Below are 18614 nucleotides of genomic sequence, written 5' to 3' on the forward strand. Positions count from 1 at the left end.
CTATATAATTGCTTTGTGTCTTTTTTTTTTTTCTCTCTCTCTCTCTATTTTTATCCGCTGCAATCTAGTACTAAACATCACATCAGAAGCAGAACTTTATTTGCTTCTTATCGTGTTTTCAGCTTAGGAGAAAACTCTAATTTTAGAATTAGTGTTTTCCCTCTAAGATTAAAATTTTTTAGAATTTTTTTTACTGTTTTTGCGCTATTTAATTATACAGAGTAATGACACTTGTAAAATGATTGAAGTCAGGTTCTTGTCTAGGAGAGAATAATAGACTCGTTATTTAAGAGGGATCAACGCTTCAATTAAGTCATTGAGAAGCTTGATCAAAATCGTTAAGACTTTTACTTCTTATGGATAATGTTGTTGAATAGTCATTCGAAAATCCTTTCCTTCTTATAGAATGATCTGTTACATTCTCTTTATCCTTGAATTTTCATGTTTGATTCTGCACGTGGCCAAAAGAAGACAGATTGTACCATTAAAGGTTTGAAAGCGACATTCCATTAGAAGAAGACGAATCAGGTCAAAGTGTCCAAGACTATTGACGCCATCTTCAGATGCAATGAGTTTGATTCCATCAGAAGCTTCAAGATAAGATATCTCTTCTAATTAATTTTTTTACTTTTGGTTTGACATTTCTTCAAATCTTGTTTGAAGTCACCAATGCTTATCTTTTGTATCAGATGCTTTCTAAAAATTATCGGACCTTTTTAATATCTGACATTTTTCCTAAGGTAAAAACATTTTTATTCTATCACAAAAGGTTAAAAAATTAAAATTATTTCTTATAATTAAATTATTTTTTTATGCAACCAGCTTACTAAGTATATTAAAGGGACAACCAAGATAATTCAATACAGTTAAGGGGTATTTTACCAAGTATTCTAAAATCTATGCAAAGTAAGTTTAAGCTTTAAACATTATAAAATGGTCATATCTTTTTCTATTTGATACATGCAAAAGAAAGGGAAATATATGGCTAAACTTGTGACGAATAAAAGTTCTACACACATTTTATTAAGCGATTCTTCAGAACTTTTATTCATATGAAAGCCAAGGGAAACTGGGAATTGGGGGAAGGGCTCTTTTTCGAGGAGAGACTAGCAGCGTGTCTTGGATTTACACAGTGGATTGCATACAGAGGCAGCTAGAAGTCACGACAGAGTTATGAGATGGCATGCATCTTGTACCGGAGATCCAAGGCATACGGGAAAAGAAATACCTTAAAGCAACCAACAATATATTGTTTAAACTGGTAAGAAACTCAGACCCCTTAAGCATGTGCAGGGAGGGACGGAGGGAGGGGGAGAGAGAGAGAGATTTAAACTAGTTGTTACTAGACATGGCAACGGGGCGGGGTGGGGCGGGTTTTAACACCCTCGGCCCCACCCATTTAGAGTCCTGATATACCATAATCAAAACATGACTTAGAGAGTCACAATTTAATTCTATGTATTTGCACACCTAAACACACATTAGCATATCTGTTGCGTCATTTATTGGAGATAAAGACTATTTGATTAGCGTTTGACTCACTAATTATTTCACGACTGAACATTTAATTTGAAAAGGGGAAAAAAGTTCAAACTCCCCATGTTTTGAAAAGATTTAGGGTTCGAGGTTTGGTTACACAAAGGGAATGTATTAGCACCCTTTATGTTCGTAGTACTCTACGAGAACCTCTTGGTTTTATTTAATTAATGTGCTATAAACTTGTTTGCTTAAAAAGACATGGTCATTTGCCTACTTACCCGTGAGGGATCAAAACCTCGTAGTTCATAGTAGAAATTGACGTTTGATTGGTTGTGTGTTTTTTATTAGTTTTCGAAAAAAGTTTTAAAATGAAAAGCCAAATAACAAAATAAGTTTTGTTTGTATTTTTTATGTTAAAAGAAAATGACTTGTATGATTAAATATATTGAAATTTGATTAATAAAGAAATAAAAAAAAGGAATCACTTGATTTTGGATCAAGGTTTATTATGAAAATATTTTTGGGACTTTTGTTATTTGAATGTTTTTGTTGTTTTAGAATAATGAATGAAAATTAAACTAACGGATCAATAAAAATAAAAGCGCGTGAATTTGTTTGTAGTAACGTTGGATCACCACATAATCCCTAATCTAATTTTTTTTTTTTTTTGCATTTTTGGATATATATAAAGCGGTAAAGAAATAAATGACACGCGCGCACACACTTTTTATTTATGATTTACATGGAATATTACGGCTTGCATGTAGATGAAATTAGTTTCAAACAATTAAAGTTTAACGGAATACCAACTCTAAACCGCAACATCAGCGAATAGCAGCAAACTTTAAAGTTTAATGGAATATTATGTCTTTATTATAGATCACATACATCATTAAATGAATGAACTTAGAATGTAGTTTTTTGCTTATATTAATGACCGGAGGGTGTACGTGTAATAGCAATGAAACAAAGGGACATTGGTAACACTATATCAAAACACATTCATATTCTACTAAAACAAAAAACATTTCAACTCTTTTAACACTCTCTCTCTCTCTCTCTCTCTCTATCTCTCTCATGTGTTCGAGCTAACCAGAAGCAAACGTTCAAACATGGCCGCAAAGCTAAATGTGCGAATCACAGGTGAATTAACACTTCTTTAATTCCGAATTCAATTCCATCTTCGATTTTATTTGATTTCGTCTTCGATTCCGTATACGAATTCATCTTTATGTATTCAACTTCATCTTCCATTTTTTCTTTGATTTCATCTTCGATTATGTATTTGTTTTCATCTTTGGTTTCGCATCTCCTTGCTTATTTTTCTTTCATTTGATTTTTCACGTTGAAAAAATGGTTGAGATGAAGTGTGAGTTTTGTATTGTGTTGGTTATTGTTTTGATTTTGCTTTTATTGTGCTTCATGGTAGAATGCTTGTTTTGTGTTGGTTATTGTTTTCAGACCACTATATCTAAGGGGAAATCAGTTTCAGACGCATGTTGTAACACCCCGTTTTCCCAATATACAAATTTCATAAACAATTATCAGAGTAAAAACCATAAACGGGATATCACATAGAAACGTAATCCATAAACAGTTAAATAATAATTTAACCTTCACAATATCTTTAACATAGCAGCGGAATATTTAATTCAAAAATCATAAATCAGTTTGGCACGTAGGCCCCATCAAAAATAGTTCATAATCCATAACATAATAAAAATAACATATTATCCACGTAAGAGAATGAAGCATGTTATAGCATATAACCCCATCCCGTTACGTATCAGAGCGACCTAGACGACACAGTGAAGGCAAGGCCACTCACGACGGCAACTGCACACTAAGCACGATCACCTGCAAGTTACCCATACGAAGGGCAACATTTTCAAGCAGAAGGGGTGAGATTTCATAATACAATAACATTAATCAATGTAATTGAGAATCATAAATTAACAACATAATCATTCCATTATTAACTTTGCATAATTGCTAAACAGTTATCACGTAATCGTTTGTTCAATAATTAGGAATATCATAACATATCAAATAACACTTATCACGTAATCACATATTCAATCATTATCAACAAGGCATCTTAATCATGACAATGTGACAATGCTCTTAGACTCCTTATATGCATGTGGTACCAATCGTCATCATAAGTATTAATATACTTTAATCGTGCGGAGGACAAAGCTCCTATAAAACGTGCGGAGGACAAAGCTCCTAATATTCGTGGTGAGGACTAAGCTCAATGATATGCTATGCATGGACACTTATGAACAGAACACGTAATCATCGTAATCAACATGCATCCAATAATTTGGAGCTAAACATTATCATATACATATGCACTTAGTTAAATAACAGAAGCAGCATAAACAAGTCACACAGCAAGATGATATCATTATATCAATAGCACATAAATTGCATTATTATCAAACCTTCATATCTTGCATGAATATACAATACATTAGTTCATACTCAATTAATATCAATATAGTCTTAAACAACTCTACAGGCTGCAGTAAACATCATCACTAGGTCTCAATGCCAATTAGGGGTTCACTCTTGATCAACACATGCGACACAGATCGCACAAACACTCAAGCAACTACCTTCTGGTTGTACTCGCGAGGCGAGAGTACTTACTCGCCATGGCGAGTAACACTAATCTCCCAAACTGATGTTGTTCTGGGTTCAATCCTGTCCTAAAATCATCCCTAATCAATACTAGGTATGTTCAGGTACTCAAAGGCACTCAAGGTCCAACTAAAAAGGTCGAAACACGAAATATGACATGCACTCTGCCTAAGCTCGCGAGGCGAGGAAAGGTTGCTCACCATGGCGAGTTGCACCAGACAACTCGCGAGGCGAAGGGGAAAGGCTCGCGTGGCGAGCGATGAATCTTCATCACTCGCGAGGCGAGGATCATAGCTCGCCGTGGCGAGCGATGAATGCCGCTACGGCCAGGCTTCCTAAAAACACAAAAATCCGACGTTTCACATGGTTCTAAGCTTGGTTTTGATTCCAGAATTCATCCTAAACATATTCTAAGGTTACAGGACAATTCTTACATCAATCTAAACAAGTTTTACCGTTTATTCTCAATTCTTAGGGTTTTGACCTAATTCCAAAACTTCTCTAAATCAATCCTAACTATGTCAACTAATCATCAGAATTACAGAGGTTAATGCTACTGGGTTATTAGTCCCACCCTTACCTGGTTATGAAGAAAAATCGCAGCCCTCTTGGTCTCTTGCTCGTCTCAAAGCTTTTTCTCCCTTTTCCAAAAGTTTTCACGTACAATCCGTTTTTCTAACAATTAGGTCTTCTCTATTTATATCTCTTCCTAATTACTTATCTTATCTCAATTTCTCCCCCAAAACTATCTAAAATATCAAAACAACCCTCAACTAAATATTTTATATTATTTTCAAATCTTTATTCTATTTATCAATAAAATAAATCTCATATCATAATCAAATCCTCCAAAACTCATAACTTATCACGTCATCAATCATATCATCAAAACATATCAAAATCATGCATATATTATATAATTATAATATAATTGCCTAAACTCGATTAAATAACTATTAAACGAAAGTAGGCGTTACAACTCTCCCCCACTTAAGAGATTTTCGTCCTCGAAAATTTACCTCAAGCAAACAACTCTGGATAAGACTCCAGCATCTTACTCTCAAGCTCCCACGTCAAGCTTTCACCAGTCGCTCCCGACCAAACGACTCTCACGAGAGGTATCTCCTTGCCTCTCAACGTCTTCACTTTACGATCATCAATCCTCAACGGTAAAGTCTCTACCGTAAGGTTGTCTCTAATTTGCACATCGTCGCTTTGGATTACATGAGATGGATCCGGAACATACTTCCGAAGTTGCGACACATGGAAAACGTTGTGCAAATTCGCAAGATGCGGCGGTAAACCCACTCGGTAAGCCACCGTTCCAACTCTTTCCAATATCTGATACGGACCAATGAACTTCGGGGTCAACTTCTTTGACTTCAAAGCACGTCCTACACCAGTCATAGGAGTGACTCTCAAAAACACGTGGTCTCCTTCCTGAAATTCAAGATCTTTTCTACGCTTATCATGATAACTCTTTTGTCGACTCTGCGACGCCTTCATTTTCTCTTGGATCATCTGAACTTTCTCAGTAGTTTGCTGAACAATCTCTGGTCCTAAGACCACTCTTTCTCCTGATTCAAACCAACACAACGGAGTTCTGCATCTCCGACCATACAAAGCCTCGAACGGTGCCATTCCAATACTAGAATGATAACTATTATTATAAGTGAACTCGATCAACGGAAGATGACTATCCCAAGTTCCTCCTTGCTCAAGAACACAAATTCTCAACAAATCCTCTAGCGACTGAATTGTCCTCTCCGACTGACCATCTGTCTGTGGATGATACGCCGAACTCAATCTCAACTTCGAACCCAAGGCCTCTTGCAAACTTTTCCAAAATCTAGAAGTAAATCTTGGATCTCTATCTGATACAATGCTCGAAGGAACACCATGCAACTTCACAATCTCTTTGATGTAAATCTCTGCCAACTGGGCAACAGGGAAACTAATATTAATAGGTAGGAAATGAGCTGACTTCGTCAACCTATCAACAATAACCCAAATTGCGTCGCTCCCTCTCGGAGTATTCGGCAAACTCGTCACAAAATCCATCGATATACTATCCCATTTCCATTCTGGCACGTCTAAAGGTACCATCATCCCAGCAGGTTTCTGATGCTCAACTTTCGACTTCTGACAAACTAAACAGGAATACACAAATTGTGCCACATCTCGTTTCAAACCAGACCACCAGAAAATCTTCTTTAGATCATGATACATCTTCGTAGCTCCCGGATGAATACTCAAGCTACTTCTCTGACTCTCTTCAAGAATCATCTTCTTAATCTCTTCATTGTCTGGGATACAAATTCTTCCTCGGAATCTCAACACACCTTGATCATCGATTTTAAAATCACTGTCTTCAGTCTGATCTCTAGCAACCAACAAGTCCACAAACTTTACATCAACTTTCTGTGCTTCCTTGATACTTTTCAGAAATTCACTATCAATCTTCAGCATACCCAGTTTCACACTCTGAGGTGACCATTCGCAAATCAAACTCATATCTCTAAACTGTTCAAGCAATTCGAACTCTCTGACCATCATGGCGGACATATGCAATGTCTTCCTACTCAAGGCATCTGCAACAACATTAGCTTTACCTGGATGATAATTCAAACCAAAGTCATAATCCTTCAACAATTCGGGCCATCTTCGCTGTCTCATATTCAATTCCTTCTGATCGAACAAATACTTCAAACTCTTGTGATCACTAAACACTTCAAATCTCGAACCATACAAGTAATGTCTCCATATCTTCAATACAAAGACTACGGCCGCCAACTCGAGATCATGCGTAGGATAATTCTTCTCATGAACTCTCAACTGTCTTGAAGCATAAGCTACCACTTTACCTTCTTGCATAAGTTCACCTCCTAAACCCAACTTGGACGCATCACAATAAACCACAAAAGGTTCATCTGACTTCGGCAAAATTAACACTGGAGCAGTCGTCAAACGCTTCTTCAATTCACCGAAACTTTTCTCACAATGGACGTCCCACACAAAAGTTTTACCTTTACAAGTCAACTGCGTTAGCGGAAGAGCTAACTTAGAAAATCCTTCAATAAACCTTCTATAGTAACCAGCTAAACCCAAGAAACTTCTAATCTCAGTAACTGACTTAGGAGTCTCCCACTGTGATACCGCTTCAACTTTAGACGGATCCACTGCAATTCCATCACCAGAAATAACATGGCCTAGAAAACTCACTTCTTTCAACCAGAATTCACACTTAGACAATTTAGCATAAAGTTTCTTCTCTTTCAACACTTGTAAGACAATCTTCAGATGCTCAGCATGTTCTTCTTCGGTCTTGGAGTAAATTAAAATATCGTCGATAAACACAACCACAAACCGATCCAAAAATGCATGGAAGATGCGATTCATATACTCCATAAACACTCCAGGTGCATTGGTCACACCGAAAGGCATAACTTTATATTCATAGTGACCATAACGCGTTCTGAAAGCCGTCTTCTGCATATCTTCATCCTTTACTTTAATCTGGTGATAACCTGATCTCAAATCAATCTTGCTGAAAACTCGTGCACCCACTAGCTGATCCATCAAATCATCAATTCTCGGAAGTGGATACCTATTCTTGATATTTACCTTGTTCAACTGTCGATAATCAATACACAACCGCATACTACCATCTTTCTTCTTTACTAGCAAAACCGGCGCTCCCCAAGGTGAAACACTTGGTCTAACAAACTTCTTCTCAAGTAAGTCTTCTAACTGTTTCTTCAACTCAGATAACTCGGAGGCAGACATACGATAAGGTGCCATCGAGACCGGCTTCGTTCCAGGAACAAGATCAATAGAAAACTCAACTTCTCTCTCTGGAGGCACATCAGGAATCTCATCTGGAAAAACTTCAGGAAATTCACACACCACCGGTAACCTATCAATCACTGCTTGATTCTCAATAGATAAAGTAGCCATTAACGAAAACATCAAGATACCGTCGCGTTCCAGATGCTTCAGCTGCTTAGTAGATAAAAACTCTGCACCACTTTCCTCTTCGACGGAAGAGAAATGTACTGACTTGCTAAAACAATTAATAAGAACGTGGTTGTACTCTAACCAGTTCATACCCAGAATCACATCCATACCACTCAAAGGTAGACAAACTAAATCCATTTCAAAATCACGACCAAACATAGACAAAGGACATTTCAAACATACGAGAGAAGTAGTCACCGAACCCTTAGCTGGAGTTTCGACAACCATCTCTCCATTCATATCAGACAAATCAAGACCCAAAGCAGAAACACAATCGAAAGCAATAAAACAATGCGTAGCACCAGTATCAATAATAGCAACTAAAGGAGTATTATTAATATAGCAAGTACCTCTGATCAAACGATCCTCATTCTCTGTCTGAGTCCCAGTCAAAGCAAAGACCCTACTAGTAGTCGGCGCCCTCTTAGGCTGAGTACACTGTGAACTAATGTGACCCTCTCCGTTGCAATTAAAACAAACAATGTCTGTACGGTTGCAATCAGCCACCACATGACCCTTCTTACCACACCGGACACACTTCTTGATTTCCTCAGAACAAGCGTTGCTCTTGTGGCCTTTCTCACCACAATTGAAGCACACAATCTCTGCAGCATCCTTCCTCTTAGGCCGCCTAACATCGACCATCTTCTGTTTCCCTTTGTCAGCGGGGGCACTGTACGGCTTAGGACGACTCTGCTGTCCCTTGCCCTTCCTTTCATTCACTACCTTGTAGTGAGCCTTGGTATCCTCCTCATAGATCCTGCAGCTGTTAACCAAATCCTGAAAAACTCTCAGCTGCTGGTATCCAATCGCCCTCTTGATGTCGGGCCTCAAACCGTTCTCGAACTTGATGCATCTCGAGAACTCAGCATTCTCTGCAGTATAGTGCGGATAGAACTTAGACAGCTCCACGAACTTGGCAGCATACTCTGTCACGGACATATTTCCTTGCTTCAGCTCAAGGAATTCGATCTCTTTCTTCCCGCGAACATCTTCCGGAAAGTATCTTCTCAGGAACTCTCTCCTGAAAACAGCCCAAGTCACAACAGCTCCCTCCTGCCCAAGGGTAGGCAGAAGAGCAACCCACCAGTCATCAGCTTCCTCGGCCAGCTGATGAGTACCAAATCGCACTTTCTGATCCTCCGTGCACTGCATAACCCGGAAAATCCTCTCAATCTCCTTAAGCCACGTCTGGGCTCCATCAGGGTCATAACGTCCTTTGAAAGTCGGAGGGTTCTTCTTCATGAACGTCTCCAACATCCTAGCTTCAGCATTTGCACCAACATTCACGTTAGGTTGTTGTCCCACAGCTTGGGCAACAGCTTGTAGAGCAGCAGCTAACGCAGCATCATTCCTTCCAGCCATTTCTGAGATTCTACAAAAGTAGCAACAACAACATAAGATAGTAATATAAATATTACTAAGACTCGACACGACCCTCTAATTGACCGGACGGATCGACCTGCTCTGATACCAATTGTAACACCCCGTTTTCCCAATATACAAATTTCATAAACAATTATCAGAGTAAAAACCATAAACGGGATATCACATAGAAACGTAATCCATAAACAGTTAAATAATAATTTAACCTTCACAATATCTTTAACATAGCAGCGGAATATTTAATTCAAAAATCATAAATCAGTTTGGCACGTAGGCCCCATCAAAAATAGTTCATAATCCATAACATAATAAAAATAACATATTATCCACGTAAGAGAATGAAGCATGTTATAGCATATAACCCCATCCCGTTACGTATCAGAGCGACCTAGACGACACAGTGAAGGCAAGGCCACTCACGACGGCAACTGCACACTAAGCACGATCACCTGCAAGTTACCCATACGAAGGGCAACATTTTCAAGCAGAAGGGGTGAGATTTCATAATACAATAACATTAATCAATGTAATTGAGAATCATAAATTAACAACATAATCATTCCATTATTAACTTTGCATAATTGCTAAACAGTTATCACGTAATCGTTTGTTCAATAATTAGGAATATCATAACATATCAAATAACACTTATCACGTAATCACATATTCAATCATTATCAACAAGGCATCTTAATCATGACAATGTGACAATGCTCTTAGACTCCTTATATGCATGTGGTACCAATCGTCATCATAAGTATTAATATACTTTAATCGTGCGGAGGACAAAGCTCCTATAAAACGTGCGGAGGACAAAGCTCCTAATATTCGTGGTGAGGACTAAGCTCAATGATATGCTATGCATGGACACTTATGAACAGAACACGTAATCATCGTAATCAACATGCATCCAATAATTTGGAGCTAAACATTATCATATACATATGCACTTAGTTAAATAACAGAAGCAGCATAAACAAGTCACACAGCAAGATGATATCATTATATCAATAGCACATAAATTGCATTATTATCAAACCTTCATATCTTGCATGAATATACAATACATTAGTTCATACTCAATTAATATCAATATAGTCTTAAACAACTCTACAGGCTGCAGTAAACATCATCACTAGGTCTCAATGCCAATTAGGGGTTCACTCTTGATCAACACATGCGACACAGATCGCACAAACACTCAAGCAACTACCTTCTGGTTGTACTCGCGAGGCGAGAGTACTTACTCGCCATGGCGAGTAACACTAATCTCCCAAACTGATGTTGTTCTGGGTTCAATCCTGTCCTAAAATCATCCCTAATCAATACTAGGTATGTTCAGGTACTCAAAGGCACTCAAGGTCCAACTAAAAAGGTCGAAACACGAAATATGACATGCACTCTGCCTAAGCTCGCGAGGCGAGGAAAGGTTGCTCGCCATGGCGAGTTGCACCAGACAACTCGCGAGGCGAAGGGGAAAGGCTCGCGTGGCGAGCGATGAATCTTCATCACTCGCGAGGCGAGGATCATAGCTCGCCGTGGCGAGCGATGAATGTCGCTACGGCCAGGCTTCCTAAAAACACAAAAATCCGACGTTTCACATGGTTCTAAGCTTGGTTTTGATTCCAAAATTCATCCTAAACATATTCTAAGGTTACAGGACAATTCTTACATCAATCTAAACAAGTTTTACCGTTTATTCTCAATTCTTAGGGTTTTGACCTAATTCCAAAACTTCTCTAAATCAATCCTAACTATGTCAACTAATCATCAGAATTACAGAGGTTAATGCTACTGAGTTATTAGTCCCACCCTTACCTGGTTATGAAGAAAAATCGCAGCCCTCTTGGTCTCTTGCTCCTCTCAAAGCTTTTTCTCCCTTTTCCAAAAGTTTTCACGTACAATCCGTTTTTCTAACAATTAGGTCTTCTCTATTTATATCTCTTCCTAATTACTTATCTTATCTCAATTTCTCCCCCAAAACTATCTAAAATATCAAAACAACCCTCAACTAAATATTTTATATTATTTTCAAATCTTTATTCTATTTATCAATAAAATAAATCTCATATCATAATCAAATCCTCCAAAACTCATAACTTATCACGTCATCAATCATATCATCAAAACATATCAAAATCATGCATATATTATATAATTATAATATAATTGCCTAAACTCGATTAAATAACTATTAAACGAAAGTAGGCGTTACACATGTCGCAGAATGGCAGCACGACACGTTGATGTTGTATTGTTGACTGATTCCAATGCTTTGTTATTTGGAATGCTTTGTTATTTGGAATAATGACTAACATGGTTTGTGAATTTTCTATGTGAATGTATGTTTGTTCATTGAGTGTGTGTATATTGTATTATCAGATACAAGGAAATGAGGTGTGTCTTTTGTTTAGGATAATGCTACTAGAGTTATTGCCGAGGGTCTGTGACCGGATCAGAAAATGGTGTCAAAAGTAATGACCCGAAATCCTTTATTTGTGACATCAAATACGTTGGCTATTGATGCTCTACAAAAGATGGTCTAAGGTTAGCTCCATTCCTACTGTTAATACTTAATACGATTGTTACTGTGAAAATAATCACTTACAATTATAATCAGATTATCACTGTCTGCATTTAGCAATAGAGTTACTTGTATTGTTGCACCAATAATAATTTTGTAATTTAGATGGGTTTTTAGAAGGTATGCTTCTTGTAGGAAGGAGACTCAAGAATTGGGCAACTAGCTATAGAAATAACATATACATAAGGAATTAAAAAGAACTTGTTGGATTGTTCTGGTTTGTTGCTCATTTATGAGCATATTTTTTATCTTTTGGTTCAACAATATTTGGTTTTGCTATTGTATGTTGCTCTATGATTGTTGATATCATTGCAAGTTTTTCTATGCTGCTACATGTGATTATGTTATAGTTTATATGTGACCACTACTTAAGCATGCATTATATTGTTATTTTGGCAGAACAAAAAGTTTAATACTGTAAAAGATTTGAAGAAGAAAGAAAGGAAAAGACATGGGAAGACAGGGGAAATAGAGTACAATTATACCTGTGACTATGTTATAATTTATAGAGTACATGTTACATTGGATGAAAACTTGCAATCGTTTTAGTATGTAATTCAAAATGTGTTGCATAGTGCATAGTTCATTTTCATTATGCAAGACAGGGGAAATTTTATAGAGTATGTAATTCAAATTGGTTATTAAAACTTCTCTCTAATATGTTAATTCAAATATGAGTGAAGTCAGAGCCCGATCAGGGTCAAACGACGTATGAATGTCGATATTTTAAGTCAAAATTTGGGGTATGACAATATCAAATTGTTTTTTTCATACTTGTTATCTTCAAAACTTCAGAGGCATTGTTCAAAACCCTTTTTTGGTTCAATAGGGTGGATACATAACTCCAATTTTAGTTTACTCTCCCAAACACATCTCCTTTTTACCTAAGCCAAATTGTAACCCATAAAGATATCAAAAGTACATGTTATTATATAAACATTGTTCAACTATTTAGAATATTTTCAAGGTTATATATTAAATACTTGAGAGACTCAATGAGCTTGAGAGATAAAGTTGTATGGATGGAATTTGGCATGAGTTGTGTACCCTTGACTCCACTCGCCTTGTACAAAAGAGCAGTGCGAAGAAACGATCAGCTCCACACGCCTGGTACACATGAGCCATATGGACCTCAGAGGGTTAATGGGCTTGAACATCCAAAGAGATGCCCATTAGTTCAAGAAAGTGAAACTTATAAAGCGAGACACCTAGAGAACAATAGGGGGATCAAAATCATTATCTTGAACAATGTATTTTCATCTAAGTCTTATTCAAAGTGCTCTTGGAATTCCACCTGGGACATTTCACTAAGCATCTCACATGTTGTAATTAACTCATGTTTACAAACGTGAACAATATCATTTTTACAATGACCCAACTCTACAAATCTATGTGTGCTCAGCTTGCAACGAGAACAAGACTAAAAAAGATTGGCAAAATCACGTCACTATTTGAGAAGAAAAAACATTATCTTCTCGCTACGCTTTCCACAAAAGATTAAACTTAAAAACAACTCTCCTCGGAACATAATACAAATCCTCTTAGGATAATAATCGAACTAAAAGTATCATAAACATTATTTTATGGATCATTTCTATCAAAATAAGTTTGACATCACCTTTTTGCTTGTCATCATTTGAAGTCATCACTTTGAATGCCTCGAACTAAAGACTTGATGGCTTATGATCTGGACTAGCCAAAAGCCTAGTCTGCCACAAATTAGAGCCCAATTACTCAAAGTCCCAACAAGCAAAGCCTCCCAATAGTTTTGGATCCTCTCATACCAATAATAGACTATAATACTAATGGTTTGGAACGGCCATTCAATCTCATCATAATGAGTGTCTATCATAACGGCTAACCCAGGACCATACAACGCTCGCCTCAACCCTATATAAAGTAATTTTGACAAGATCACAAGGTATGTATCTCTTCATGCTTCACCCCACTCTTGCTCATATACTAACTTGAGCATCGGTGCACCTGCAGATATGACACCCCCTTCTCCTCAACAGGGTTGCGGCCATCTTATCCTCAGACCACTATATCAACGACCGCAACGCCCACTTTCATTGATCCGCCACCTTTGTGAGTATTTTTATCCTCCTCGGGTAAATTCTTTTGTTTGTTCTTAACGAATATTATTAAGAATAAAATATAATTTTATTGACATTGAAAATTGGAAAATCATTCAATATTTATATGATATGAAAACCACATAGAACAATTATGATGTATATCTATACTTTTTCTTTAAAAACTAAAAAATATATGTTGTCTACAGTGCTCAAAATTTCTAGATCCATCGTTGGACGTAGGCCTTTGTAGACCGATTTAACGTATTCTCATACACACCTACGGAGAGGTAATATTATTTATTTATAGTTATAGATATATTTCCGAATCATCACGTGTTTCAAAATTACAAATTTTGCGAGCGCACACCGACAGCTCACCTTGAATAAATTATTGAATGAAATTTACATTATATTTACTTATACATATACACATACATGTGCCGTAATTTAAATTATAATATAGCCCTACAAATATTTTATTTAAAATGAATGATGATTATCCTCTAAAAAAAAATCAATAATGATGTATTCTTATAAAACATACCGTTAAAGATTTAATTGCGAGCGCAGACCGACAGCTCGCCTTATTTTACGTTAAAATAAGACATGCATTTTTTGTCAAAAACAGAGAATCATGCACGTTACTTATTCTTATAAAATATGCTTAAATATGTAATTAAAAAAATAATATGTTTACTATAAATATCTATGTAGTAGACACTTTATTTTCCATCCCAAAACCTTAGAGTTGAAGAAATAGAGCTATTAATAAATTAAAGCATTCATTCATTTCATTAGGGATGTCTACTCTAAGTAACTCCAATCCTGAAACCAAGCAAAGAAATCTGGCAGATTATCACCCTAACATTTGGGGGAATATTTCATTCAATATGCTTCAGAATCTATGGTATATATGTTCCTTATTCATTTCTATAGTTCATCTATTCGAACAATGATTAGCCTTGTCATTTTATAATTAGATAAATTTTCTTACTAATTGAAAATTTTATTTTCAAACACTTGCAGGAACTTGATCAGAATATTGTAACACAAATTGATACACTTAAAAGTCATGTAAGAAATATGCTTGTTGCAAAATCAGAGAAACCTTTTGAGAAAGTTAAACTGATTGATTCAATATGCCGTTTGGGTTTGAGTTATCATTTTGAAAAAGAGATTGATGAAGTTCTGCAACATATCCACAAAAGTTATGTTGAAAATGGAGAAATAATTCTTGAAGACAACCTTTTTTCTCTTGCTGTGCTATTTAGGGTGTTGAGGCAACATGGATTTTACGTTTCACCAAGTATGAATGGATATAACTCGTACTTATTTACATTTGTTGCTTTCTCTTTAATCAATTGTTAGGATCTCTCTTAACTCTAAGTAATGATGAAAAATGTGAAAAACACTAGGTTCACAAAAAGTATGCATAACTCAAATCTTTTTTCGTCTCTAATACATAGCGTCAAGAATTAAATTTTGAGATCAGATACATCTGTTATTCAGAAAATCTTTATTTATTTTTGAGACTAGAGAGAATAGTCAGTATTTCTTTTCAGGAATGCAATGATTTTCTTGTGTGAATCTAATGGTTTTTCTTTTCTTTTTGTTTTTATAAACTCGCTAGATGTGTTCACCAAGTTTAAAGATGAGCAAGGAAACTTTAACGAAACACTTATCATGGATGTCGAAGGGATGTTAAGCTTGTATGAAGCCTCACATTTGATTGTTCATGGAGAAGACATTTTGGAAGAGGCATTGGCTTTTACTTCCACGCACCTTGAGTTCATTGCTACCGAATCGAGCCATTCTCTTGCAGCACAAGTCAAATATGCTTTAAGGCAGGCTCTCCACAAGAGCTTGCCTAGGCTAGAGGCACGACGGTACATTTCTATCTATGAGCAAGATCCTTCCCATGATGAAATACTACTCACTTTCTCTAAATTAGATTTCAATTTGCTCCAAAGCCTACATCAAAAAGAATTTGGAAACATTTCCAAGTAAGTACTTTGATCACACCCTTCAATCTTTTTGTAACAAAACCAAATTAAAAAGAATATTTCAAAGAACAATCCTTGTAATAACAAAATTGTTTGTTGTCTTTAAAGATGGTGGAAGGAATTGGATTTTTCTAGCAAACTACCTTATGCACGAGACAGAATTGTGGAATGTTGCTTTTGGACTTTGACCGTATATTTTGAGCCGCAATATTCTCGAGCAAGGAAAATGTTACCGAAAATAAACGTCATGTTATCACTCATTGATGATACATATGATTCATATGGAACCATTGATGAACTTGAACGTTTTACCGAGGCAATTGAAAGGTTTATTGACATATTCATAGATCCATCACATTTAATTTTCCGTATATTTTTTTTAAGAAAAAATGAAAGTGATTGCAACGAAATTGATTTTCAGGTGGGATGTTATCGTCTCGGATGATCTTCCAGATTACATGAAATTACTTTATAAATCGTTCTGGAATGTTTACGAAGAAATAGAGCAAGCAATGATCGAAGAAGGAAGGGAGTACATCCTCAACTACTACAAAAAAGAAGTATGAGTTTGTGCCTTTTCTATACTTAAATTGAAGTATTTTTTATAGGCAAATAGGATTTATAATTGAGAAAATAAAAATCCACACAAAAGAGGTACCAATTTAACATTGTGAAGTTGAGAAATTTAACATTTCAGTTTGTTTGAACATACTACCTCCGTTCCTTTTTAATTTTCACTTTTTAACATTTTACATAAATCAATACAATCAATAAATATAACTACTTCTGATACAATAATTTATCAATTTCCAATAATAGCCTCATTCATTTAATATATTGTTTCATATATTTCTCTCTTTGTAATAAATAATTAAGGGTAATATTGAAAAAACAACATTTAATATTGCATTGAACTTTGATAGTTAAATAGAAACAAAATTATTCTACAAAAAGAACGTGAGAGTAGTAATTTAATTGCTCTTTGCTAAACACATTAATAATTACTCCATGATAAGTTGATTTTATTTTAATGTTAAAATTAGTATCATTCAATAAAACACCCTTATTAATAGTAGTTAGTGGATTAATTAAGTAAGGTAGAATTCAATAAATAAGGGTATATTAATGAATAAAAAATAATATTACATTGATATTGTAAAGTAATGATTATTTTGAAACATATAAAAAATTGTAAGTGACAATTAAAATGAAACAGAAAGAGTACAAATGAGTGCGTAAGTAGTATGTAGTAGCCTTTATTACTTAATAAATGAAATATCTTTTAATTATTAATTATTAATCAACAGTATGCTCATAATTCAATTGTATTGCATGATGATGATGGTAGTTTAAAAAGGCAGTCCAAGCCTATATGACTGAGGCTAGATGGTTGAACGAAAACTATATACCAACAACAGAAGAGTACATGCGCGTATCAAGAACATCATGTTGTTACAGTTTGCTAATATTAGCTTCTTACATTGGCATGGGAGACAAAGTCACTGAAAACATTTTCAAATGGGTAACAAATGAGCCAAAAATTGTTAATGGTGCTGCAAATATATGTAGGCTAATGGATGAAATTGTGTCCACTGAGGTATCTATATTAATTATTGAAATTATTTCCTTCTTAATATACTACTTTTTATTTGACATGGTATAAATACTTGCATGGTTATTTCTTATTTTACAGTTTGAACAAAAAAGGGGACATGTTTGCTCATTGTTGGATTGTTATAAAAAGCATCATGGTATGTCTAGGGAAGCTGGTATTCAAGAATGCCAAAAAGGAGTTGCAATAGCTTGGAAAGATATAAACAGAGATTGTCTTAGGCCAACCGAAGTTCCAATGGATTTTCTAACTCGCGCTCTCAATTTTTCGCGTTTTATGGATGTGTTTTACACAGATAAAGATAACTACACACATGCTGAAGGACTGATGAAAACATACATTAAAGACGTGATGGTGGATCCAATTCCAATTTAAGCATCGATGTTTATGTCTTTGCGTGCTTTATTTATATTTCGAGTTTCAAATTTTAATAAAGGAAACTTAGTGCTTCCAATGTGAAGAACCTAAAAAAATGGATCAAAGGTGGATCCTCACTCTTTTAAAGTTAAAAGTTGTTTGGTAAATTATTGTTGTAAAACTTTGAAATTATTATCAATTGGTAGAATAAATTATTTGTTGGGTCCTTATAAAGGGGTCCCAAAAAAAATATATTATGAGTTTTTCGTTGGTGCAACTATAATCTTCCGTTGTTCAAATAGTGAAAATGATCTCATATCTTAATAATATTATCATCCGTGGCGGAACCACTCATGGGTTAGAGTGGATCACGCCCCATCCAAAATCTTAGTAAAATAATTTTTAATAAGTATATGTATACATATTAGAGTTTGAAGTAATATTATATATAC

At 35.6% G+C, this 18614-nt stretch overlaps 1 long non-coding RNA gene and 1 pseudogene across 5 annotated transcripts; both read left to right on the forward strand.

The window, feature by feature from the left end:
* Window positions 1-891: 891 nt before the first annotated feature.
* Window positions 892-12883, forward strand: LOC120580885 (uncharacterized). Of its 4 annotated transcripts, none has more exons than XR_005646653.1 (4): window positions 892-1261; window positions 2576-2622; window positions 11911-12075; window positions 12512-12883. It is a non-coding gene; the product is annotated as an uncharacterized lncRNA (long non-coding RNA). The 4 variants fall into 4 exon arrangements; XR_005646651.1 differs by having other exon boundaries at window positions 895-1261; window positions 11943-12075; XR_005646652.1 differs by lacking the exons at window positions 892-1261; window positions 2576-2622 and adding an exon at window positions 11745-11847 and having other exon boundaries at window positions 11943-12075.
* A 2107-nt stretch (window positions 12884-14990) lies between these two features.
* Window positions 14991-18343, forward strand: LOC120580872 (probable terpene synthase 2; annotated as a pseudogene). The gene is made up of 7 exons (XR_005646642.1): window positions 14991-15097; window positions 15217-15496; window positions 15821-16193; window positions 16302-16520; window positions 16615-16753; window positions 17542-17790; window positions 17887-18343. The product of XR_005646642.1 is annotated as a probable terpene synthase 2 (transcript).
* The last annotated feature ends 271 nt before the right edge of the window (window positions 18344-18614 follow it).

Source organism: Medicago truncatula, chromosome 6, assembly GCF_003473485.1.
Source record: "Medicago truncatula cultivar Jemalong A17 chromosome 6, MtrunA17r5.0-ANR, whole genome shotgun sequence".
Classification (NCBI taxonomy): Eukaryota; Viridiplantae; Streptophyta; class Magnoliopsida; order Fabales; family Fabaceae; genus Medicago; species Medicago truncatula.